This window comes from Schistocerca cancellata, chromosome 9 (assembly GCF_023864275.1).
Source record: "Schistocerca cancellata isolate TAMUIC-IGC-003103 chromosome 9, iqSchCanc2.1, whole genome shotgun sequence".
NCBI classification, from domain to species: Eukaryota; Metazoa; Arthropoda; class Insecta; order Orthoptera; family Acrididae; genus Schistocerca; species Schistocerca cancellata.
The window spans coordinates 473,667,114-473,693,348 of NC_064634.1; positions in this window are offsets into that span (position 1 = coordinate 473,667,114).

Sequence of the window (26,235 nt, forward strand, 5' to 3'; positions counted from 1 at the left end):
TATACAGACTGTTTGTAGCATTGCTCCCCCTGGACGTAAGTCGGCATTGTGCCAACTATATTCTATCCCGATGCAATTTCTGTGTTTCATCGTCAATATGAAGCTCCAAGGGTTACAGTAAACACACTGTGGTGCGTCGCAATTTAATACTGGCCTCTCAGCAACGGCACGTATACAGACTGTTTGTAGCATTGCTCCCCCTGGACGTAAGTCGGCATTGTGCCAACTATATTCTATCCCGATGCAATTTCTGTGTTTCATCGTCAATATGAAGCTCCAAGGGTTACAGTAAACACACTGTGGTGCGTCGCAATCCAATACTGGCCTCTCAGCAACGGCACGTATACAGACTGTTTGTAGCATTGCTCCCCCTGTACGTAAGTCGGCATTGTGCCAACTATATTCTATCCCTATGCAATTTCTGTGTTTCATCGTCAATATGATGCTCCAAGGGTTACAGTAAACACACTGTGGTGCGTCGCAATCTAATACTGGCCTCTCAGCAACGGCACGTATACAGACTGTTTGTAGCATTGCTCCCCCTGGACGTAAGTCGGCATTGTGCCAACTATATTCTATCCCGATGCAATTTCTGTGTTTCATCGTCAATATGAAGCTCCAAGGGTTACAGTAAACACACTGTGGTACGTCGCAATCTAATACTGGCCTCTCAGCAACGGCACGTATACAGACTGTTTGTAACATTGCTCCCCCTGGACGTAAGTCGGCATTGTGCCAACTATATTCTATCCCGATGCAATTTCTGTGTTTCATCGTCAATATGAAGCTCCAAGGGTTACAGTAAACACACTGTGGTGCGTCGCAATCTAATACTGGCCTCTCAGTAACGGCACGTATACAGACTGTTTGTAGCATTGCTCCCCCTGGACGTAAGTCGGCATTGTGCCAACTATATTCTATCCCGATGCAATTTCTGTGTTTCATCGTCAATATGAAGCTCCAAGGGTTACAGTAAACACACTGTGGTGCGTCGCAATCTAATACTGGCCTCTCAGCAACGGCACGTATACAGACTGTTTGTAGCATTGCCCCACCTGGACGTAAGTTGCCATTGTGCCAACTATATTCTATCCCGATGCAATTTCTGTGTTTCATCGTCAATATGAATCTCCAAGGGTTACAGTAAACACACTGTGGTGCGTCGCAATCTAATACTGGCCTCTCAGCAATGGCACGTATACAGACTGTTTGTAGCATTGCTCCCCCTGGACGTAAGTCGGCATTGTGCCAACTATATTCTATCCCAATGCAATTTCTGTGTTTCATCGTCAATATGAAGCTCTAAGGGTTACAGTAAACACCCAGTGGTGCGTCGCAATCTAATACTGGCCTCTCAGCAACGGCACGTATACAGACTGTTTGTAGCATTGCTCCCCCTGGACGTAAGTCGGCATTGTGCCATCTATATTCTATCCCGATGCAATTTCTGTGTTTCATCGTCAATATGAAGCTCCAAGGGTTACAGTAAACACACTGTGGTGCGTCGCAATCTAATACTGGCCTCTCAGCAACGGCACGTATACAGACTGTTTGTAGCATTGCTCCCCCTGGACGTAAGTCGGCATTGTGCCAACTATATTCTATCCCGATGCAATTTCTGGGTTTCATCGTCAATATGAAGCTCCAAGGGTTACAGTAAACACAGTGTGGTGCGTCGCAATCTAATACTGGCCTCTCAGCAACGGCACGTATACAGACTGTTTGTAGCATTGCTCCACCTGGACGTAAGTTGGCATTGTGCCAACTATATTCTATCCCGATGCAATTTCTGTGTTTCATCGTCAAAATGAATCTCCAAGGGTTACAGTAAACACACTGTGGTGCGTCGCAATCTAATACTGGCCTCTCAGCAATGGCACGTATACAGACTGTTTGTAGCATTGCTCCCCCTGGACGTAAGTCGGCATTGTGCCAACTATATTCTATCCCGATGCAATTTCTGTGTTTCATCGTCAATATGAAGCTCTAAGGGTTACAGTAAACACCCAGTGGTGCGTCGCAATCTAATACTGGCCCCTCAGCAACGGCACGTATACAGACTGTTTGTAGCATTGCTCCCCCTGGACGTAAGTCGGCATTGTGCCAACTATATTCTATCCCGATGCAATTTCTGTGTTTCATCGTCAATATGAAGCTCCAAGGGTTACAGTAAACACACTGTGGTGCGTCGCAATCTAATACTGGCCTCTCAGCAACGGCTCGTATACAGACTGTTTGTAGCATTGCTCCCCCTGGACGTAAGTCGGCATTGTGCCAACTATATTCTTTCCCGATGCAATTTCTGTGTTTCATCGTCAATATGAAGCTCCAAGGGTTACAGTGAACACCCAGTGGTGCGTCGCAATCTAATACTGGCCTCTCAGCAACGGCACGTATACTGCTGTTTGAAGCATTGCTCCCACTGGACGTAAGTCGGCATTGTGCCAACTATATTCTATCCCGATGCAATTTCTGTGTTTCATCGTCAATATGAAGCTCCAAGGGTTACAGTAAACACACTGTGGTGCGTCGCAATCTAATACTGGCCTCTTAGCAACGGCACGTATACAGACTGTTTGTAGCATTGCTCCCCCTGGACGTAAGTCGGCATTGTGCCAACTATATTCTATCCCGATGCAATTTCTGTGTTTCATCGTCAATATGAAGCTCCAACGGTTACAGTAAACACACTGTGGTGCGTCGCAATTTAATACTGGCCTCTCATAACGGCACGTATACAGACTGTTTGTAGCATTGCTCCCTCTGGACGTAAGTCGGCATTGTGCCAACAATATTCTATCCCGATGCAATTTCTGTGTTTCATCGTCAATATGAAGCTCCAAGGGTTACAGTAAACACACTGTGGTGCGTCGCAATCCAATACTGGCCTCTCAGCAACGGCACGTATACAGACTGTTTGTAGCATTGCTCCCCCTGGACGTAAGTCATCATTGTGCCAACTATATTCTATCCCTATGCAATTTCTGTGTTTCATCGTCAATATGATGCTCCAAGGGTTACAGTAAACACACTGTGGTGCGTCGCAATCTAGTACTGGCCTCTCAGCAACGGCACGTATACAGACTGTTTGTAGCATTGCTCCCCCTGGACATAAGTCGGCATTGTGCCAACTATATTCTATCCCATTGCAATTTCTGTGTTTCATCGTCAATATGAAGCTCCAAGGGTTACAGTAAACACACTGTGATGCGTCGCAATCTAATACTGGCCTCTCAGCAACGGCACGTATACAGACTGTTTGTAGCATTGCTCCCCCTGGACGTAAGTCGACATTGGGCCAACTATATTCTATCCCGATGCAATTTCTGTGTTTCATCGTCAATATGAAGCTCCAAGGGTTACAGTAAACACACTGTGGTGCGTCGCAATCTAATACTGGCCTCTCAGCAACGGCACGTATACAGACAGTTTGTAGCATTGCTCCACCTGGACGTAAGTCGGCAATGTGCCAACTATATACCATCCCGATGCAATTTCTGTGTTTCATCGTCAATGTGAATCTCCAAGGGTTACAGTAAACACACTGTGGTGCGTCGCAATCTAATACTGGCCTCTTAGCAATGGCACGTATACAGACTGTTTGTAGCATTGCTCCCCCTGGACGTAAGTCGGCATTCTGCCAACTATATTCTATCCCGATGCAATTTCTGTGTTTCATCGTCAATATGAAGCTCCAAGGGTTACAGTAAACACCCAGTGGTGCGTCGCAATCTAATACCGGCCTCTCAGCAACGGCACGTATACAGACTGTTTGTAGCATTGCTTCCCCTGGACGTAAGTCGGCATTGTGCCAACTATATTCTATCCCGATGCAATTTCTGTGTTTCATCGTCAATATGAAGCTCCAAGGGTTACAGTAAACACACTGTGGTGCGTCGCAATCTAATACTGGCCTCTCAGCAACGGCACGTATACAGACTGTTTGTAGCATTGCTCCTCCTGGACGTAAGTCGGCATTGTGCCAACTATATTCTATCCCGATGCAATTTCTGTGATTCATCGTCAATATGAAGCTCCAAGGGTTACAGTAAACACCCAGTGGTGCGTCGCAATCTAATACTGGCCTCTCAGCAACGGCACGTATACTGCTGTTTGAAGCATTGCTCCCCCTGGACGTAAGTCGGCATTGTGCCAACTATATTCTATCCCGATGCAATTTCTGTGTTTCATCGTCAATTTGAAGCTCCAAGGGTTACAGTAAACACACTGTGGTACGTCGCAATCCAATACTGGCCTCTCAGCAATGCCACTCAGACTGTTTGTAGCATTGCTCCCTCTGGACGTAAGTCGGCATTGTGCCAACTATATTCTATCCCGATGCAATTTCTGTGTTTCATCGTCAATATGAAGCTCCAAGGGTTACAGTAAACACCCAGTGGTGCGTCGCAATCTAATACTGGCCTCTCAGCAACAACACGTATACTGCTGTTTGAAGCATTGCTCCCCCTGGACGTAAGTCGGCATTGTGCCAACTATATTCTATCCCGATGCAATTTCTGTGTTTCATCGTCAATATGAAGCTCCAAGGGTTACAGTAAACACACTGTGGTGCGTCGCAATCTAATACTGGCCTCTCAGCAACGGCACGTATACAGACTGTTTGAAGCATTGCTCCCCCTGGACGTATGTCGGCATTGTGCCAACTATATTCTATCCCGATGCAGTTTCTGTGTTTCATCGTCAATATGAAGCTCCAAGGGTTACAGTAAACACACTGTGGTGCGTCGCAATCTAATACTGGTCTCTCAGCAACGGCACGTATACAGACTGTTTGTAGCATTGCTCCCCCTGGACGTAAGTTGGCATTGTGCCAACTATATTCTATCCCGATGCAATTTCTGTGTTTCATCGTCAATTTGAAGCTCCAAGGGTTACAGTAAACACAGTGTGGTGCGTCGCAATCTAATACTGGCGTCTCAGCAACGGCACGTATACAGACTGTTTGTAGCATTGCTCCCCCTGGACGTAAGTCGGCATTGTCCCAACTATATTCTATCCCGATGCAATTTCTGTGTTTCATCGTCAATATGAAGCTCCAAGGGTTACAGTAAACACACTGTGGTGCGTCGCAATCTAATACTGGCCTCGCAGCAACCGCACGTATACAGACTGTTTGTAGCATTGCTCCCCCTGGACGTAAGTCGGCATTGTGCCAACTATATTCTATCCCGATGCAATTTCTGTGTTTCATCGTCAATATGAAGCTCCAAGGGTTACAGTAAACACACTGTGGTGCGTCGCAATCCAATACTGGCCTCTCAGCAACGGCACGTATACAGACTGTTTGTAGCATTGCTCCCCCTGGACGTAAGTCATCATTGTGCCAACTATATTCTATCCCTATGCAATTTCTGTGTTTCATCGTCAATATGATGCTCCAAGGGTTACAGTAAACACACTGTGGTGCGTCGCAATCTAGTACTGGCCTCTCAGCAACGGCACGTATACAGACTGTTTGTAGCATTGCTCCCCCTGGACATAAGTCGGCATTGTGCCAACTATATTCTATCCCATTGCAATTTCTGTGTTTCATCGTCAATATGAAGCTCCAAGGGTTACAGTAAACACACTGTGATGCGTCGCAATCTAATACTGGCCTCTCAGCAACGGCACGTATACAGACTGTTTGTAGCATTGCTCCCCTGGACGTAAGTCGACATTGGGCCAACTATATTCTATCCCGATGCAATTTCTGTGTTTCATCGTCAATATGAAGCTCCAAGGGTTACAGTAAACACACTGTGGTGCGTCGCAATCTAATACTGGCCTCTCAGCAACGGCACGTATACAGACAGTTTGTAGCATTGCTCCACCTGGACGTAAGTCGGCAATGTGCCAACTATATACCATCCCGATGCAATTTCTGTGTTTCATCGTCAATGTGAATCTCCAAGGGTTACAGTAAACACACTGTGGTGCGTCGCAATCTAATACTGGCCTCTTAGCAATGGCACGTATACAGACTGTGTGTAGCATTGCTCCCCCTGGACGTAAGTCGGCATTCTGCCAACTATATTCTATCCCGATGCAATTTCTGTGTTTCATCGTCAATATGAAGCTCCAAGGGTTACAGTAAACACCCAGTGGTGCGTCGCAATCTAATACCGGCCTCTCAGCAACGGCACGTATACAGACTGTTTGTAGCATTGCTTCCCCTGGACGTAAGTCGGCATTGTGCCAACTATATTCTATCCCGATGCAATTTCTGTGTTTCATCGTCAATATGAAGCTCCAAGGGTTACAGTAAACACACTGTGGTGCGTCGCAATCTAATACTGGCCTCTCAGCAACGGCACGTATACAGACTGTTTGTAGCATTGCTCCTCCTGGACGTAAGTCGGCATTGTGCCAACTATATTCTATCCCGATGCAATTTCTGTGATTCATCGTCAATATGAAGCTCCAAGGGTTACAGTAAACACCCAGTGGTGCGTCGCAATCTAATACTGGCCTCTCAGCAACGGCACGTATACTGCTGTTTGAAGCATTGCTCCCCCTGGACGTAAGTCGGCATTGTGCCAACTATATTCTATCCCGATGCAATTTCTGTGTTTCATCGTCAATTTGAAGCTCCAAGGGTTACAGTAAACACACTGTGGTGCGTCGCAATCTAATACTGGCCTCTCAGCAAAGGCACGTATACAGACTGTTTGAAGCATTGCTCCCCCTGGACGTAAGTCAGCATTGTGCCAACTATATTCTATCCCGATGCAATTTCTGTGTTTCATCGTCAATATGAAGCTCCAAGGGTTACAGTAAACACCCTGTGGTGCGTCGCAATCTAATACTGGCCTCTCAGCAACAGCACGTGTACAGACTGTTTGTAGCATTGCTCCCCCTGGACGTAAGTCGGCATTGTGCCAACTATATTCTATCCCGATGCAATTTCTGTGTTTCATCGTCAATATGAAGCTCCAAGGGTTACAGTAAACACACTGTGGTGCGTCGCAATCTAATACTGGCCTCTCAGCAACGGCACGTATACAGACTGTTTGAAGCATTGCTCCCCCTGGACGTAAGTCGGCATTGTGCCAACTATATTCTATCCCGATGCAATTTCTGTGTTTCATCGTCAATATGAAGCTCCAAGGGTTACAGTAAACACACTGTGGTGCGTCGCAATCTAATACTGGCCTCTCAGCAACGGCACGTATACTGCTGTTTGAAGCATTGCTCCCCCTGGACGTAAGTCGGCATTGTGCCAACTATATTCTATCCCGATGCAATTTCTGTGTTTCATCGTCAATATGAAGCTCCAAGGGTTACAGTAAACACACTGTGGTGCGTCGCAATCTAATACTGGCCTCTCAGCAACGGCACGTATACAGACTGTTTGTAGCATTGCTCCCCCTGGACGTAAGTCGGCATTGTGCCAACTATATTCTATCCCGATGCAATTTCTGTGTTTCATCGTCAATATGAAGCTCCAAGGGTTACAGTAAACACACTGTGGTGCGTCGCAATCTAATACTGGCCTCTCAGCAACGGCACGTATACAGACTGTTTGTAGCATTGCTCCCCCTGGACGTAAGTCGGCATTGTCCCAACTATATTCTATCCCGATGCAATTTCTGTGTTTCATCGTCAATATGAAGCTCCAATGGTTACAGTAAACACACTGTGGTGTGTCGCAATCTAATACTGGCCTCTCAGCAACGGCACGTATACAGACTGTTTGTAGCATTGCTCCCCCTGGACGTAAGTCGGCATTGTGCCAATTATATTCTATCCCGTTGCAATTTCTGTGTTTCATCGTCAATATGAAGCTCCAAGGGTTACAGTAAACACACTGTGGTGCGTCGCAATCTAATACTGGCCTCTCAGCAACGGCACTTATACAGACTGTTTGTAGCATTGCTCCCCCTGGACGTAAGTCGGCTTTGTGCCAACTATATTCTATCCCGATGCAATTTCTGTGTTTCATCGTCAATATGAAGCTCCAAGGGTTACAGTAAACACACTGTGGTGCGTCGCAATCTAATACTGGCCTCTCAGCAACGGCACGTATACAGACTGTTTGTAGCATTGCTCCCCCTGGACGTAAGTCGGCATTGTGCCAACTATATTCTATCCCGATGCAATTTCTGTGTTTCATCGTCAATATGAAGCTCCAAGGGTTACAGTAAACACACTGTGGTGCGTCGCAATCTAATACTGGCCTCTCAGTAACGGCACGTATACAGACTGTTTGTAGCATTGCTACCCCTGGACGTAAGTCAGCATTGTGCCAACTATATTCTATCCCGATGCAATTTCTGTGTTTCATCGTCAATATGAAGCTCGAAGGGTTACAGTAAACACACTGTGGTGCGTCGCAATCTAATACTGGCCTTGCAGCAACGGCACGTATACAGACTGTTTGTAGCATTGCTCCCCCTGGACGTAAGTCGGCATTGTGCCAACTATATTCTATCCCGATGCAATTTCTGTGTTTCATCGTCAATATGAAGCTCCAAGGGTTACAGTAAACACACTGTGGTGCGTCGCAATCTAATACTGGCCTCTCAGCAACGGCACGTATACAGACTGTTTGAAGCATTACTCCCCCTGGACGTAAGTCGGCATTGTGCCAACTATATTCTATCCCGATGCAATTTCTGTGTTTCATCGTCAATATGAAGCTCCAAGGGTTACAGTAAACACACTGTGGTGCGTCGCAATCTAATACTGGCCTCTCAGCAACGGCACGTATACAGACTGTTTGTAGCATTGCGCCCCCTGGACGTAAGTCGGCATTGTGCCCACTATATTCTATCCCGATGCAATTTCTGTGTTTCATCGTCAATATGAAGCTCCAAGGGTTACAGTAAACACACTGTGGTGCGTCACAATCTAATACTGGCCTCTCAGCAACGGCACGTATACAGACTGTTTGTAGCATTGCTCCCCCTGGACGTAAGTCGGCCTTGTGCCAACTATATTCTATCCCGATGCAATTTCTGTGTTTCATCGTCAATATGAAGCTCCAAGTGTTACAGTAAACACGCTGTGGTGCGTCGCAATCTAATACTGGCCTCTCGGCAACGGCACGTATACAGACTGTTTGTAGCATTGCTCCCCCTGGATGTAAGTCGGCATTGTGCCAACTATATTCTATCCCGATGCAATTTCTGTGTTTCATCGTCAATATGAAGCTCCAAGGGTTACAGTAAACACACTGTGGTGCGTCGCAATTTAATACTGGCCTCTCAGCAACGGCACGTATACAGACTGTTTGTAGCATTGCTCCCCCTAGACGTAAGTCGACATTGTGCCAACTATATTCTATCCCGATGCAATTTCTGTGTTTCATCGTCAATATGAAGCTCCAAGGGTTACAGTAAACACACTGTGGTGCGTCGCAATCTAATACTGGCCTCTCAGCAACGGCACGTATACAGACTGATTGTAGCATTGCTCCCCCTGGACGTAAGTCAGCATTGTGCCAACTATATTCTATCCCGATGCAATTTCTGTGTTTCATCGTCAATATGAAGCTCCAAGGGTTACAGTAAACACACTGTGGTGCGTCGCAATCTAATACTGGCCTCTCAGCAACGGCACGTATACAGACTGTTTGTAGCATTGCTCCCCCTGGACGTAATTCGGCATTGTGCCAACTATATTCTATCCCGATGCAATTTCTGTGTTTCATCGTCAATATGAAGCTCCAAGGGTTACAGTAAACACACTGGTGCGTCGCAATCTAATACTGGCCTCTCAGCAACGGCACGTATACAGACTGTTTGTAGCATTGCTCCCCCTGGACGTAAGTCAGCATTGTGCCAACTATATTCCATCCCGATGCAATTTCTGTGTTTCATCGTCAATATGAAGCTCCAAGGGTTACAGTAAACACACTGTGGTGCGTCGCAATCTAATACTGGCCTCTCAGCAGCGGCACGTATACAGACTGTTTGTAGCATTGCTCCCCCTGGACGTAAGTCGGCATTGTGCCAACTATATTCTATCCCGATGCAATTTCTGTGTTTCATCGTCAATATGAAGCCCCAAGGGTTACAGTAAACACACTGTGGTGCGTCGCAATCTAATACTGGCCTCTCAGTAACGGCACGTATACAGACTGTTTGTAGCATTGCTCCCCCTGGACGTAAGTCGGCATTGTGCCAACTATATTCTATCCCGATGCAATTTCTGTGTTTCATCGTCAATATGAAGCTCCAAGGGTTACAGTAAACACACTGTGGTGCGTCGCAATCTAATACTGGCCTCTCAGCAACGGCACGTATACAGACTGTTTGTAGCATTGCTCCCCCTGGACGTAAGTCGGCATTGTGCCAACTATATTCTATCACGATCCAATTTCTGTGTTTCATCGTCAATATGAAGCTCCAAGGGTTACAGTAAACACACTGTGGTGCGTCGCAATCTAATACTGGCCTCTCAGCAACGGCACGTATACAGACTAATTGTAGCATTGCTCCCCCTGGACGTAAGTCGGCATTGTGCCAACTATATTCTATCCCGATGCAATTTCTGTGTTTCATCGTCAATATGAAGCTCCAAGGGTTACAGTAAACACACTGTGGTGCGTCGCAATCTAATACTGGCCTCTCAGCAACGGCACGTATACAGACTGTTTGTAGCATTGCTCCCCCTGGACGTAAGTCGGCATTGTGCCAACTATATTCTATCCCGATGCAATTTCTGTGTTTCATCGTCAATATAAAGCTCCAAGGGTTACACTAAACACACTGTGGTGCGTCGCAATCTAATACTGGCCTCTCAGCAACGGCACGTATACAGACAGTTTGAAGCATTGCTCCCCCTGGACGTAAGTCGGCATTGTGCCAACTATATTCTATCCCGATGCAATTTCTGTGTTTCATCGTCAATATGAAGCTTCAAGGGTTACAGTAAACACACTGTGGTGCGTCGCAATCTAATACTGGCCTCTCAGCAACGGCACGTATACAGACTGTTTGTAGCATTGCTCCCCCTGGACGTAAGTCGGCATTGTGCCAACTGTATTCTATCCCGATGCAATTTCTGTGTTTCATCGTCAATATGAAGCTCCAAGGGTTACAGTAAACACACTCTGGTGCGTCGCAATCTAATACTGGCCTCTCAGCAACGGCACGTATACAGACTGTTTGAAGCATTGCTCCCCCTGGACGTAAGTCGGCATTGTGCCAACCATATTCTATCCCGATGCAATTTCTGTGTTTCATCGTCAATATGAAGCTCCTAGGGTTACAGTAAACACACTGTGGTGCGTCGCAATCTAATACTGGCTTCTCAGCAACGGCACGTATACTGCTGTTTGAAGCATTGCTCCCCCTGGACGTAAGTCGGCATTGTGGCAACTATATTCTATCCCGATTCAATTTCTGTGTTTCATCGTCAATATGAAGCTCCAAGGGTTACAGTAAACACACTGTGGTGCGTCGCAATCTAATACTGGCCTCTCAGGAACGGCACGTATACAGACTGTTTGTAGCATTGCTCCCCCTGGACGTAAGTCGGCATTGTGCCAACTATATTCTATCCCGATGCAATTTCTGTGTTTCATCGTCAATATGAAGCTCCAAGGGTTACAGTAAACACACTGTGGTGCGTCGCAATCTAATACTGGCCTCTCAGCAACGGCACGTATACAGACTGTTTGTAGCATTGCTCCCCCTGGACGTAAGTCGGCATTGTGCCTACTATATTCTATCCCGATGCAATTTCTGTGTTTCATCGTCAATATGAAGCTCCAATGGTTACAGTAATCACACTGTGGTGCGTCGCAATCTAATACTGGCCTCTCAGCAACGGCACGTATACAGACTGTTTGTAGCATTGCTCCCCCTGGACGTAAGTCGGCATTGTGCCAAATATATTCTATCCCGATGCAATTTCTGTGTTTCATCGTCAATATGAAGCTCCAAGGGTTACAGTAAACACACTGTGGTGCGTCGCAATCTAATACTGGCCTCTCAGCAACGGCACGTATACAGACTGTTTGTAGCATTGCTCCCCCTGGACGTAAGTCGGCATTGTGCCAACTATATTCTATCCCGATGCAATTTCTGTGTTTCATCGTCAATATGAAGCTCCAAGGGTTACAGTAAACACACTGTGGTGCGTCGCAATCTAATACTGGCCTCTCAGCAACGGCACGTATACAGACTGATTGTAGCATTGCTCCCCCTGGACGTAAGTTGGCATTGTGCCAACTATATTCTATCCCGATGCAATTTCTGTGTTTCATCGTCAATATGAAGCTCCAAGGGTTACAGTAAACACACTGTGGTGCGTCGCAATCTAATACTGGCCTCTCAGCAACGGCACGTATACAGACTGTTTGTAGCATTGCTCCCCCTGGACGTAAGTCGGCATTGTGCCAACTATATTCTATCCCGATGCAATTTCTGTGTTTCATCGTCAATATGAAGCTCCAAGGGTTACAGTAAAGACACTGTGGTGCGTCGCAATCTAATACTGGCCTCTCAGCAACGGCACGTATACAGACTGTTTGTAGCATTGCTCCCCCTGGACGTAAGTCGGCATTGTGCCAACTATATTCTATCCCGATGCAATTTCTGTGTTTCATCGTCAATATGAAGCTCCAAGGGCTACAGTAAACACACTGTGGTGCGTCGCAATCTAATACTGGCCTCTCAGCAACGGCACGTATACAGACTGTTTGTAGCATTGCTCCCCCTGGACGTAAGTCAGCATTGTGCCAACTATATTCTATCCCGATGCAATTTCTGTGTTTCATCGTCAATATGAAGCTCCAAGGGTTACAGTAAACACACTGTGGTGCGTCGCAATCTAATACTGGCCTCTCAGCAACGGCACGTATACAGACTGTTTGTAGCATTGCTCCCCCTGGACGTAAGTCGGCATTGTGCCAACTATATTCTATCCCGATGCAATTTCTGTGTTTCATCGTCAATATGAAGCTCCAAGGGTTACAGTAAACACACTGTGGTGCGTCGCAAACTAATACTGGCCTCTCAGTAACGGCACGTATAAAGACTGTTTGTAGCATTGCTCCCCCTGGACGTAAGTCGGCATTGTGCCAACTATATTCTATCCCGAAACAATTTCTGTGATTCATCGTCAATATGAAGCTCCAAGGGTTACAGTAAACACACTGTGGTGCGTCGCAATCTAATACTGGCCTCTCAGCAACGGCACGTATACAGACTGTTTGCAGCATTGCTCCCCCTGGACGTAAGTCGGCATTGTGCCAACTATATTCTATCCCGATGCAATTTCTGTGTTTCATCGTCAATATGAAGCTCCAAGGGTTACAGTAAACACACTGTGGTGCGTCGCAATCTAATACTGGCCTCTCAGCAACGGCACGTATACAGACTGATTGTAGCATTGCTCCCCCTGGACGTAAGTCAGCATTGTGCCAACTATATTCTATCCCGATGCAATTTCTGTGTTTCATCGTCAATATGAAGCTCCAAGGGTTACAGTAAACACACTGTGGTGCGTCGCAATCTAATACTGGCCTCTCAGCAACGGCACGTATACAGACTGTTTGTAGCATTGCTCCCCCTGGACGTAATTCGGCATTGTGCCAACTATATTCTATCCCGATGCAATTTCTGTGTTTCATCGTCAATATGAAGCTCCAAGGGTTACAGTAAACACACTGGTGCGTCGCAATCTAATACTGGCCTCTCAGCAACGGCACGTATACAGACTGTTTGTAGCATTGCTCCCCCTGGACGTAAGTCAGCATTGTGCCAACTATATTCCATCCCGATGCAATTTCTGTGTTTCATCGTCAATATGAAGCTCCAAGGGTTACAGTAAACACACTGTGGTGCGTCGCAATCTAATACTGGCCTCTCAGCAGCGGCACGTATACAGACTGTTTGTAGCATTGCTCCCCCTGGACGTAAGTCGGCATTGTGCCAACTATATTCTATCCCGATGCAATTTCTGTGTTTCATCGTCAATATGAAGCCCCAAGGGTTACAGTAAACACACTGTGGTGCGTCGCAATCTAATACTGGCCTCTCAGTAACGGCACGTATACAGACTGTTTGTAGCATTGCTCCCCCTGGACGTAAGTCGGCATTGTGCCAACTATATTCTATCCCGATGCAATTTCTGTGTTTCATCGTCAATATGAAGCTCCAAGGGTTACAGTAAACACACTGTGGTGCGTCGCAATCTAATACTGGCCTCTCAGCAACGGCACGTATACAGACTGTTTGTAGCATTGCTCCCCCTGGACGTAAGTCGGCATTGTGCCAACTATATTCTATCACGATCCAATTTCTGTGTTTCATCGTCAATATGAAGCTCCAAGGGTTACAGTAAACACACTGTGGTGCGTCGCAATCTAATACTGGCCTCTCAGCAACGGCACGTATACAGACTAATTGTAGCATTGCTCCCCCTGGACGTAAGTCGGCATTGTGCCAACTATATTCTATCCCGATGCAATTTCTGTGTTTCATCGTCAATATGAAGCTCCAAGGGTTACAGTAAACACACTGTGGTGCGTCGCAATCTAATACTGGCCTCTCAGCAACGGCACGTATACAGACTGTTTGTAGCATTGCTCCCCCTGGACGTAAGTCGGCATTGTGCCAACTATATTCTATCCCGATGCAATTTCTGTGTTTCATCGTCAATATAAAGCTCCAAGGGTTACACTAAACACACTGTGGTGCGTCGCAATCTAATACTGGCCACTCAGCAACGGCACGTATACAGACAGTTTGAAGCATTGCTCCCCCTGGACGTAAGTCGGCATTGTGCCAACTATATTCTATCCCGATGCAATTTCTGTGTTTCATCGTCAATATGAAGCTTCAAGGGTTACAGTAAACACACTGTGGTGCGTCGCAATCTAATACTGGCCTCTCAGCAACGGCACGTATACAGACTGTTTGTAGCATTGCTCCCCCTGGACGTAAGTCGGCATTGTGCCAACTGTATTCTATCCCGATGCAATTTCTGTGTTTCATCGTCAATATGAAGCTCCAAGGGTTACAGTAAACACACTCTGGTGCGTCGCAATCTAATACTGGCCTCTCAGCAACGGCACGTATACAGACTGTTTGAAGCATTGCTCCCCCTGGACGTAAGTCGGCATTGTGCCAACCATATTCTATCCCGATGCAATTTCTGTGTTTCATCGTCAATATGAAGCTCCAAGGGTTACAGTAAACACACTGTGGTGCGTCGCAATCTAATACTGGCTTCTCAGCAACGGCACGTATACTGCTGTTTGAAGCATTGCTCCCCCTGGACGTAAGTCGGCATTGTGGCAACTATATTCTATCCCGATTCAATTTCTGTGTTTCATCGTCAATATGAAGCTCCAAGGGTTACAGTAAACACACTGTGGTGCGTCGCAATCTAATACTGGCCTCTCAGGAACGGCACGTATACAGACTGTTTGTAGCATTGCTCCCCCTGGACGTAAGTCGGCATTGTGCCAACTATATTCTATCCCGATGCAATTTCTGTGTTTCATCGTCAATATGAAGCTCCAAGGGTTACAGTAAACACACTGTGGTGCGTCGCAATCTAATACTGGCCTCTCAGCAACGGCACGTATACAGACTGTTTGTAGCATTGCTCCCCCTGGACGTAAGTCGGCATTGTGCCTACTATATTCTATCCCGATGCAATTTCTGTGTTTCATCGTCAATATGAAGCTCCAATGGTTACAGTAATCACACTGTGGTGCGTCGCAATCTAATACTGGCCTCTCAGCAACGGCACGTATACAGACTGTTTGTAGCATTGCTCCCCCTGGACGTAAGTCGGCATTGTGCCAAATATATTCTATCCCGATGCAATTTCTGTGTTTCATCGTCAATATGAAGCTCCAAGGGTTACAGTAAACACACTGTGGTGCGTCGCAATCTAATACTGGCCTCTCAGCAACGGCACGTATACAGACTGTTTGTAGCATTGCTCCCCCTGGACGTAAGTCGGCATTGTGCCAACTATATTCTATCCCGATGCAATTTCTGTGTTTCATCGTCAATATGAAGCTCCAAGGGTTACAGTAAACACACTGTGGTGCGTCGCAAACTAATACTGGCCTCTCAGTAACGGCACGTATAAAGACTGTTTGTAGCATTGCTCCCCCTGGACGTAAGTCGGCATTGTGCCAACTATATTCTATCCCGAAACAATTTCTGTGATTCATCGTCAATATGAAGCTCCAAGGGTTACAGTAAACACACTGTGGTGCGTCGCAATCTAATACTGGCCTCTCAGCAACGGCACGTATACAGACTGTTTGCAGCATTGCTCCCCCTGGACGTAAGTCGGCATTGTGCCAACTATATTCTATCCCGATGCAATTTCTGTGTTTCATCGTCAATATGAAGCTCCAAGGGTTACAGTAAACACACTGTGGTGCGTCGCAATCTAATACTGGCCTCTCAGCAATGGCACGTATACAGACTGTTTGTAGCATTGCTCCCCCTGGACGTAAGTCGGCATTGTGCCAACTATATTCTATCCCGATGCAATTTCTGTGTTTCATCGTCAATATGAAGCTCCAAGGGTTACAGTAAACACACTGTGGTGCGTCGCAATCTAATACTGGCCTCTCAGCAACGACACGTATACAGACTGTTTGTAGCATTGCTCCCCCTGGACGTAAGTCGGCATTGTGCCAACTATATTCTATCCCGATGCAATTTCTGTGTTTCATCGTCAATATGAAGCTCCAAGGGTTACAGTAAACACACTGTGGTGCGTCGCAATCTAATACTGGCCTCTCAGGAACGGCACGTATACAGACTGTTTGTAGCATTGCTCCCCCTGGACGTAAGTCGGCATTGTGCCAACTATATTCTATCCCGATGCAATTTCTGTGTTTCATCGTCAATATGAAGCTCCAATGGTTACAGTAAACACACTGTGGTGCGTCGCAATCTAATACTGGCCTCTCAGCAACGGCACGTATACAGACTGTTTGTAGCATTGCTCCCCCTGGACGTAAGTCGGCATTGTGCCAACTATATTCTATCCCTATGCAATTTCTGTGTTTCATCGTCAATATGAAGCTCCAAGGGTTACAGTAAACACACTGTGGTGCGTCGCAATCTGATACTGGCCACTCAGCAATGGCACGTAAACAGACTTTTTGTAGCATTGCTCCCCCTGGACGTAAGTCGGCATTGTGCCAACTATATTCTATCCCGATGCAATTTCTGTGTTTCATCGTCAATATGAAGCTCCAAGGATTACAGTAAACACACTGTTGTGCGTCGCAATCTAGTACTGGCCTCTCAGCAACGGCACGTATACAGACTGTTTGTAGCATTGCTCCCCCTGGACGTAAGTCGGCATTGTGCCAACTATATTCTATCCCGATGCAATTTCTGTGTTTCATCGTCAATATGAAGCTCCAAGGGTTACAGTAAACACAATGTGGTGCGTCGCAATCTAATACTGGCCTCTCAGCATCGGCACGTATACAGACTGTTTGAAGCATTGCTCCCCCTGGACGTAAGTCGGCATTGTGCCAACTATATTCTATCCCGATGCAATTTCTGTGTTTCATCGTCAATATGAAGCTCCAAGGGTTACAGTAAACACACTGTGGTGCGTCGCAATCTAATACTGGCCTCTCAGCAACGGCACGTATACTGCTGTTTGAAGCATTGCTCCCCCTGGACGTAAGTCGGCATTGTGCCAACTATATTCTATCCCGATGCAATTTCTGTGTTTCATCGTCAATATGAAGCTCCAAGGGTTACAGTAAACACACTGTGGTGCGTCGCAATCTAATACTGGCCTCTCAGCAACGGCACGTATACAGACTGTTTGTAGCATTGCTCCCCCTGGACGTAAGTCGGCATTGTGCCAACTATATTCTATCCCGATGCAATTTCTGTGTTTCATCGTCAATATGAAGCTCCAAGGGTTACAGTAAACACACTGTGGTGCGTCGCAATCTAATACTGGCCTCTCAGCAACGGCACGTATACAGACTGTTTGTAGCATTGCTCCCCCTGGACGTAAGTCGGCATTGTCCCAACTATATTCTATCCCGATGCAATTTCTGTGTTTCATCGTCAATATGAAGCTCCAATGGTTACAGTAAACACACTGTGGTGTGTCGCAATCTAATACTGGCCTCTCAGCAACGGCACGTATACAGACTGTTTGTAGCATTGCTCCCCCTGGACGTAAGTCGGCATTGTGCCAATTATATTCTATCCCGTTGCAATTTCTGTGTTTCATCGTCAATATGAAGCTCCAAGGGTTACAGTAAACACACTGTGGTGCGTCGCAATCTAATACTGGCCTCTCAGCAACGGCACTTATACAGACTGTTTGTAGCATTGCTCCCCCTGGACGTAAGTCGGCTTTGTGCCAACTATATTCTATCCCGATGCAATTTCTGTGTTTCATCGTCAATATGAAGCTCCAAGGGTTACAGTAAACACACTGTGGTGCGTCGCAATCTAATACTGGCCTCTCAGCAACGGCACGTATACAGACTGTTTGTAGCATTGCTCCCCCTGGACGTAAGTCGGCATTGTGCCAACTATATTCTATCCCGATGCAATTTCTGTGTTTCATCGTCAATATGAAGCTCCAAGGGTTACAGTAAACACACTGTGGTGCGTCGCAATCTAATACTGGCCTCTCAGTAACGGCACGTATACAGACTGTTTGTAGCATTGCTACCCCTGGACGTAAGTCAGCATTGTGCCAACTATATTCTATCCCGATGCAATTTCTGTGTTTCATCGTCAATATGAAGCTCCAAGGGTTACAGTAAACACACTGTGGTGCGTCGCAATCTAATACTGGCCTCGCAGCAACGGTACGTATACAGACTGTTTGTAGCATTGCTCCCCCTGGACGTAAGTCGGCATTGTGCCAACTATATTCTATCCCGATGCAATTTCTGTGTTTCATCGTCAATATGAAGCTCCAAGGGTTACAGTAAACACACTGTGGTGCGTCGCAATCTAATACTGGCCTCTCAGCAACGGCACGTATACAGACTGTTTGAAGCATTACTCCCCCTGGACGTAAGTCGGCATTGTGCCAACTATATTCTATCCCGATGCAATTTCTGTGTTTCATCGTCAATATGAAGCTCCAAGGGTTACAGTAAACACACTGTGGTGCGTCGCAATCTAATACTGGCCTCTCAGCAACGGCACGTATACAGACTGTTTGTAGCATTGCTCCCCCTGGACGTAAGTCGGCATTGTGCCAACTATATTCTATCCCGATGCAATTTCTGTGTTTCATCGTCAATATGAAGCTCCAAGGGTTACAGTAAACACACTGTTGTGCGTCGCAATCTAATACTGGCCTCTCAGCAACGGCACGTATACAGACTGTTTGTAGCATTGCTCCCCCTGGACGTAAGTCGGCATTGTGCCAACTATATTCTATCCCGAAGCAATTTCTGTGTTTCATCGTCAATATGAAGCTCCAAGGGTTACAGTAAACACACTGTGGTGCGTCGCAATCTAATACTGGCCTCTCAGCAACGGCACGTATACAGACTGTTTGTAGCATTGCGCCCCCTGGACGTAAGTCGGCATTGTGCACACTATATTCTATCCCGATGCAATTTCTGTGTTTCATCGTCAATATGAAGCTCCAAGGGTTACAGTAAACACACTGTGGTGCGTCACAATCTAATACTGGCCTCTCAGCAACGGCACGTATACAGACTGTTTGTAGCATTGCTCCCCCTGGACGTAAGTCGGCCTTGTGCCAACTATATTCTATCCCGATGCAATTTCTGTGTTTCATCGTCAATATGAAGCTCCAAGTGTTACAGTAAACACGCTGTGGTGCGTCGCAATCTAATACTGGCCTCTCGGCAACGGCACGTATACAGACTGTTTGTAGCATTGCTCCCCCTGGATGTATGTCGGCATTGTGCCAACTATATTCTATCCCGATGCAATTTCTGTGTTTCATCGTCAATATGAAGCTCCAAGGATTACAGTGAACACACTGTGGTGCGTCGCAATTTAATACTGGCCTCTCAGCAACGGCACGTATACAGACTGTTTGTAGCATTGCTCCCCCTGGACGTAAGTCGACATTGTGCCAACTATATTCTATCCCGATGCAATTTCTGTGTTTCATCGTCAATATGAAGCTCCAAGGGTTACAGTAAACACACTGTGGTGCGTCGCAATCTAATACTGGCCTCTCAGCAACGGCACGTATACAGACTGATTGTAGCATTGCTCCCCCTGGACGTAAGTCAGCATTGTGCCAACTATATTCTATCCCGATGCAATTTCTGTGTTTCATCGTCAATATGAAGCTCCAAGGGTTACAGTAAACACACTGTGGTGCGTCGCAATCTAATACTGGCCTCTCAGCAACGGCACGTATACAGACTGTTTGTAGCATTGCTCCCCCTGGACGTAATTCGGCATTGTGCCAACTATATTCTATCCCGATGCAATTTCTGTGTTTCATCGTCAATATGAAGCTCCAAGGGTTGCAGTAAACACACTGGTGCGTCGCAATCTAATACTGGCCTCTCAGCAACGGCACGTATACAGACTGTTTGTAGCATTGCTCCCCCTGGACGTAAGTCAGCATTGTGCCAACTATATTCCATCCCGATGCAATTTCTGTGTTTCATCGTCAATATGAAGCTCCAAGGGTTACAGTAAACACACTGTGGTGCGTCGCAATCTAATACTGGCCTCTCAGCAACGGCACGTATACAGACTGTTTGTAGCATTGCTCCCCCTGGACGTAAGTCGGCATTGTGCCAACTATATTCTATCCCGATGCAATTTCTGTGTTTCATCGTCAATATGAAGCCCCAAGGGTTACAGTAAACACACTCTGGTGCGTCGCAATCTAATACTGGCCTCTCAGTAACGGCACGTATACAGACTGTTTGTAGCATTGCTCCCCCTGGACGTAAGTCGGCATTGTGCCAACTATATTCTATCCCGATGCAATTTCTGTGTTTCATCGTCAATATGAAGCTCCAAGGGTTACAGTAAACACACTGTGGTGCGTCGCAATCTAATACTGGCCTCTCAGCAACGGCACGTATACAGACTGTTTGTAGCATTGCTCCCCCTGGACGTAAGTCGGCATTGTGCCAACTATATTCTATCACGATGCAATTTCTGTGTTTCATCGTCAATATGAAGCTCCAAGGGTTACAGTAAACACACTGTGGTGCGTCGCAATCTAATACTGGCCTCTCAGCAACGGCACGTATACAGACTAATTGTAGCATTGCTCCCCCTGGACGTAAGTCGGCATTGTGCCAACTATATTCTATCCCGATGCAATTTCTGTGTTTCATCGTCAATATGAAGCTCCAAGGGTTACAGTAAACACATTGTGGTGCGTCGCAATCTAATACTGGCCTCTCAGCAACGGCACGTATACAGACTGTTTGTAGCATTGCTCCCCCTGGACGTAAGTCGGCATTGTGCCAACTATATTCTATCCCGATGCAATTTCTGTGTTTCATCGTCAATATAAAGCTCCAAGGGTTACACTAAACACACTGTGGTGCGTCGCAATCTAATACTGGCCTCTCAGCAACGGCACGTATACAGACAGTTTGAAGCATTGCTCCCCCTGGACGTAAGTCGGCATTGTGCCAACTATATTCTATCCCGATGCAATTTCTGTGTTTCATCGTCAATATGAAGCTTCAAGGGTTACAGTAAACACACTGTGGTGCGTCGCAATCTAATACTGGCCTCTCAGCAACGGCACGTATACAGACTGTTTGTAGCATTGCTCCCCCTGGACGTAAGTCGGCATTGTGCCAACTATATTCTATCCCGATGCAATTTCTGTGTTTCATCGTCAATATGAAGCTCCAAGGGTTACAGTAAACACACTCTGGTGCGTCGCAATCTAATACTGGCCTCTCAGCAACGGCACGTATACAGACTGTTTGAAGCATTGCTCCCCCTGGACGTAAGTCGGCATTGTGCCAACCATATTCTATCCCGATGCAATTTCTGTGTTTCATCGTCAATATGAAGCTCCAAGGGTTACAGTAAACACACTGTGGTGCGTCGCAATCTAATACTGGCTTCTCAGCAACGGCACGTATACTGCTGTTTGAAGCATTGCTCCCCCTGGACGTAAGTCGGCATTGTGGCAACTATATTCTATCCCGATTCAATTTCTGTGTTTCATCGTCAATATGAAGCTCCAAGGGTTACAGTAAACACACTGTGGTGCGTCGCAATCTAATACTGGCCTCTCAGGAACGGCACGTATACAGACTGTTTGTAGCATTGCTCCCCCTGGACGTAAGTCGGCATTGTGCCAACTATATTCTATCCCGATGCAATTTCTGTGTTTCATCGTCAATATGAAGCTCCAAGGGTTACAGTAAACACACTGTGGTGCGTCGCAATCTAATACTGGCCTCTCAGCAACGGCACGTATACAGACTGTTTGTAGCATTGCTCCCCCTGGACGTAAGTCGGCATTGTGCCTACTATATTCTATCCCGATGCAATTTCTGTGTTTCATCGTCAATATGAAGCTCCAATGGTTACAGTAATCACACTGTGGTGCGTCGCAATCTAATACTGGCCTCTCAGCAACGGCACGTATACAGACTGATTGTAGCATTGCTCCCCCTGGACGTAAGTCGGCATTGTGCCAACTATATTCTATCCCGATGCAATTTCTGTGTTTCATCGTCAATATGAAGCTCCAAGGGTTACAGTAAACACACTGTGGTGCGTCGCAATCTAATACTGGCCTCTCAGCAACGGCACGTATACAGACTGTTTGTAGCATTGCTCCCCCTGGACGTAAGTCGGCATTGTGCCAACTATATTCTATCCCGATGCAATTTCTGTGTTTCATCGTCAATATGAAGCTCCAAGGGCTACAGTAAACACACTGTGGTGCGTCGCAATCTAATACTGGCCTCTCAGCAACGGCACGTATACAGACTGTTTGTAGCATTGCTCCCCCTGGACGTAAGTCAGCATTGTGCCAACTATATTCTATCCCGATGCAATTTCTGTGTTTCATCGTCAATATGAAGCTCCAAGGGTTACAGTAAACACACTGTGGTGCGTCGCAATCTAATACTGGCCTCTCAGCAACGGCACGTATACAGACTGTTTGTAGCATTGCTCCCCCTGGACGTAAGTCGGCATTGTGCCAACTATATTCTATCCCGATGCAATTTCTGTGTTTCATCGTCAATATGAAGCTCCAAGGGTTACAGTAAACACACTGTGGTGCGTCGCAAACTAATACTGGCCTCTCAGTAACGGCACGTATAAAGACTGTTTGTAGCATTGCTCCCCCTGGACGTAAGTCGGCATTGTGCCAACTATATTCTATCCCGAAACAATTTCTGTGATTCATCGTCAATATGAAGCTCCAAGGGTTACAGTAAACACACTGTGGTGCGTCGCAATCTAATACTGGCCTCTCAGCAACGGCACGTATACAGACTGTTTGTAGCATTGCTCCCCCTGGACGTAAGTCGGCATTGTGCCAACTATATTCTATCCCGATGCAATTTCTGTGTTTCATCGTCAATATGAAGCTCCAAGGGTTACAGTAAACACACTGTGGTGCGTCGCAATCTAATACTGGCCTCTCAGCAATGGCACGTATACAGACTGTTTGTAGCATTGCTCCCCCTGGACGTAAGTCGGCATTGTGCCAACTATATTCTATCCCGATGCAATTTCTGTGTTTCATCGTCAATATGAAGCTCCAAGGGTTACAGTAAACACACTGTGGTGCGTCGCAATCTAATACTGGCCTCTCAGCAACGACACGTATACAGACTGTTTGTAGCATTGCTCCCCCTGGACGTAAGTCGGCATTGTGCCAACTATATTCTATCCCGATGCAATTTCTGTGTTTCATCGTCAATATGAAGCTCCAAGGGTTACAGTAAACACACTGTGGTGCGTCGCAATCTAATACTGGCCTCTCAGGAACGGCACGTATACAGACTGTTTGTAGCATTGCTCCCCCTGGACGTAAGTCGGCATTGTGCCAACTATATTCTATCCCGATGCAATTTCTGTGTTTCATCGTCAATATGAAGCTCCAAGGGTTACAGTAAACACACCGTGGTGCGTCGCAATCTAATACTGGCCTCTCAGCAACGGCACGTATACAGACTGTTTGTAGCATTGCTTCCCCTGGACGTAAGTCGGCATTGTGCCAACTATATTCTATCCCGATGCAATTTCTGTGTTTCATCGTCAATATGAAGCTCCAAGGGTTACAGTAAACACACTGTGGTGCGTCGCAATCTAATACTGGCCTCTCAGCAACGGCACGTGTACAGACTGTTTGTAGCATTGCTCCCCCTGGACGTAAGTCGGCATTGTGCCAACTATATTCTGTCCCGATGCAATTTCTGTGTTTCATCGTCAATATGAAGCTCCAAGGGTTACAGTAAACACACTGTGGTGCGTCGCAATCTAATACTGGCCTCTCAGCAACGGCACGTATACAGACTGTTTATAGCATTGCTCCCCCTGGACGTAAGTCGGCCTTGTGCCAACTATATTCTATCCCGATGCAATTTCTGTGTTTCATCGTCAATATGAAGCTCCAAGTGTTGCAGTAAACACACTGTGGTGCGTCGCAATCTAATACTGGCCTCTCGGCAACGGCACGTATACAGACTGTTTGTAGCATTGCTCCCCCTGGATGTAAGTCGGCATTGTGCCAACTATATTCTATCCCGATGCAATTTCTGTGTTTCATCGTCAATATGAAGCTCCAAGGGTTACAGTAAACACACTGTGGTGCGTCGCAATTTAATACTGGCCTCTCAGCACCGGCACGTATACAGACTGTTTGTAGCATTCCTCCCCCTGGACGTAAGTCGGCATTGTGCCAACTATATTCTATCCCGATGCAATTTCTGTGTTTCATCGTCAATATGAAGCTCCAAGGGTTACAGTAAACACACTGTGGTGCGTCGCAATCTAATACTGGCCTCTCAGCAACGGCACGTATACAGACTGATTGTAGCATTGCTCCCCCTGGACGTAAATCGGCATTGTGCCAACTATATTCTATCCCGATGCAATTTCTGTGTTTCATCGTCAATATGAAGCTCCAAGGGTTACAGTAAACACACTGTGGTGCGTCGCAATCTAATACTGGCCTCTCAGCAACGGCACGTATACAGACTGTTTGTACCATTGCTCCCCCTGGACGTAAGTCAGCATTGTGCCAACTATATTCTATCCCGATGCAATTTCTGTGTTTCATCGTCAATATGAAGCTCCGAGGGTTACAGTAAACACACTGTGGTGCGTCGCAATCTAATACTGGCCTCTCAGCAACGGCACGTATACAGACTGTTTGTAGCATTGCTCCCCCTGGACGTAAGTCAGCATTGTGCCAACTATATTCTATCCCGATGCAATTTCTGTGTTTCATCGTCAATATGAAGCTCCAAGGGTTACAGTAAACACACTGTGGTGCGTCGCAATCTATTACTGGCCTCTCAGTAACGGCACGTATACAGACTGTTTGTAGCATTGCTCCCCCTGGACGTAATTCGGCATTGTGCCAACTATATTCTATCCCGATGCAATTTCTGTGTTTCATCGTCAATATGAAGCTCCAAGGGTTACAGTAAACACACTGTGGTGCGTCGCAATCTAATACTGGCCTCTCAGCAACGGCACGTATACAGACTGTTTGTAGCATTGCTCCCCCTGGACGTAAGTCGGCATTGTGCCAACTATATTCTATCCCGATGCAATTTCTGTGTTTCATCGTCAACATGAAGCTCCAAGGGTTACAGTAAACACACTGTGGTGCGTCGCAATCTAATACTGGCCTCTCAGCAACAGCACGTATACAGACTGTTTGTAGCATTGCTCCCCCTGGACGTAAGTCGGCATTGTGCCAACTATATTCTATCCCGATGCAATTTCTGTGTTTCATCGTCAATATGAAGCTGCAAGGGTTACAGTAAACACACTGTGGTGCGTCGCAATCTAATACTGGCCTCTCAGCAACAGCACGTATACAGACTGTTTGTAGCATTGCTCCCCCTGGACGTAAGTCGGCATTGTGCCAACTATATTCTATCCCGATGCAATCTCTTTGTTTCATCGTTAATATGAAGCTCCAAGGGTTACAGTAAACACACTGTGGTGCGTCGCAATCTAATACTGGCCTCTCAGCAACGGCACGTATACAGACTGTTTGTAGCATTGCTCCCCCAGGACGTAAGTTGGCATTGTGCCATCTATATTCTATCCCGATGCAATTTCTGTGTTTCATCGT